This window comes from Etheostoma spectabile, chromosome 16 (assembly GCF_008692095.1).
Source record: "Etheostoma spectabile isolate EspeVRDwgs_2016 chromosome 16, UIUC_Espe_1.0, whole genome shotgun sequence".
Lineage (NCBI taxonomy): Eukaryota > Metazoa > Chordata > Actinopteri > Perciformes > Percidae > Etheostoma > Etheostoma spectabile.
The window spans coordinates 14575857-14577945 of NC_045748.1; the positions used below are offsets into that span (position 1 = coordinate 14575857).

Genomic DNA, 2089 nt, shown 5'->3' on the forward strand with positions numbered 1-2089 from the left:
GTTAGTTTAGCTAACAGCTAATTCGGCTAACCACTAGCTGAGACAGTATGTAAAAGACCCTCAAAACAGAAAATAATTGTTTAAATATATAACACCTGTTACGTCAGCTCTACTTTACTTGTGCTCATTTAAAATACAATCACTCCATACTTGTCTTTATTATTACTGAAAAGTCTTAATTCAGCTGTCGCAGCTTTTCCCACTGTTTAGTTTGAGTAACGTTATTTTAGACTGAATCAAGCTGTCCACTAGTGGTTAGCCAAAGTATACATTCATCCATCTTCATCCGCTTATCCAATATTGGGTCTCAGGTGCAGCAGCTCCAGCAGGGGACCCCAAACTTCCCTTTCCCGAGCCACATCAACCAGGCCCAACTGGGGGATCCCGAGGCGTTCCCAGGCCAGCTTGGAGATATAATCCCTCCACCTAGTCCTGGGTCTTTCCCGAGGCCTCCTCCCAGCTGGACGTGCCTGGACCACTTCCTTAGGGAGGCCCCCAGGAGGCATTCTTAGCAGATGCCCGAACCACCTCAACTGGCTCCTCTCGACGCAAAGGAGCAGCGGCTCAACTCCGAGCTCCTCTCGGATGACTGAGCTTCTCATCCCATCTCTAAGGGAGACGCCAGCCCCCCTCCTGAGGAAACCCATTTTGGCTGCTTGTACCCTGGATCTCGTTCTTTCAGTCATGACCCAGCCTTCATGACCATAGGTGAGGGTAGGAACAAACACTGACCGGTGTAATACCGCACCCGCTGCTCCGATTCTCCGACCAATCTCACGCTCCATGGTCCGCTCACTTGTTAACAAGACCCCAAGGTATTTAAACTCCTTCATTTGGGGTAAGGACTCCCTCCCTACTTGAAGAAAGCACTCCATCGGTTTCCTGCTGAGAACCATGGCCTCATGACACAGATGTCTTTGTGCTCATGGTTAATTGGTGTTGGAAGGCGGGTATCACAAGTAACCTACAGATGGAAAAATGGAATGGTGCGGTTTTCAGCATAAATGCAACTGCAGAGAATCTGGGTGACCAAAGTGGTTTCATTCTGGCCGTGCATGCTCTTTCGGGATGTGATACCACCTCACATCCTGTCGGGAAGGGGAAAGTGTCTGCACTCAAGGCCATGAGAGTCGTACCTGGTAAGCTTCTCCACTGTATTGGACAGGCAGAAGGCACAAAGTTCCAGATCACAAAAGCAACAAGGGCTTTCTTTCTGGCTCTGTACAATCAGAGGAACTCTGTAACCTTGGATGCAGCCAGGTATGAAATTTACCAAAAGTGCAAAGGGCCCCCAGCACTGAAGCCACAACCTCCTACAGAGCGCAATATGTGCCTTCATGGAAGACATGTCCCCCTACAGTTACTGCTATGAAAAGCAGCTATAACACCTTATTTGGATGGGACAAGAAGATGGGCCTACAGGAAGGAGAGGAACTGATTATGCCCACCCAGGATTCAAGTCCAGTTGCGCCTCCTGCTTTGTTACGTGTTATCAGCTGTGGTTACAAAGCCGGGTTGAAAACGATAGAACGAAAAAGAGGAATGAGGAGTCTGGAGAAGATGATGACAGAACAGACGAGGATAGTGAAGATGATGAGGCTGCCTTTTGTTAATTATGTGGCATAGCAGCTTGCCTGAAGGTGGTAGCCAGTGTGTGCTTTGTGTCGTGTGGCGGTGAGGCCCTCTTGGTTAGCCTTGCGTTTTTGTGTAGATTGAATTATTACTTTAGGTTATCACTATTATTATTACTTCAACTGACCCGGTTTGCCCTGACTCAGTATTAATTCTTGTATCTGGCGGAGTTTTAACTGGGTCCTTGTTGGATCTTGCAACTTGTGGACCAACATGGGCAGCCATTTGGGCGTTGCCCTAGCGACTTGCAGGGCCTGTCTTGTATGGCATGTATAAAGTATATATTTGTAGATAGTTCGTTGATCACATATGGTGATGGGATTGGGTGATGTCATCTCATTGGGTGTCTTAAAGAGCTACCCCATTATATGTATCGTACAGTTGCAGGATCCAAATTTTTCCAAATACCTGCCTTGCTTTTTCCTCCAGAAATGCATAACATTCAGCCAAACAAAGA

General features: G+C 47.3%; 1 protein-coding gene across 5 annotated transcripts in view; it reads right to left on the minus strand.

Annotated features, from left to right (window-relative positions):
* cdk5rap2 (CDK5 regulatory subunit associated protein 2) overlaps nucleotides 1–2089 on the minus strand; it is a 42581-nt gene that overhangs the window by 31820 nt on the left and 8672 nt on the right. The gene's annotated exons all lie outside the window — the stretch shown is intronic.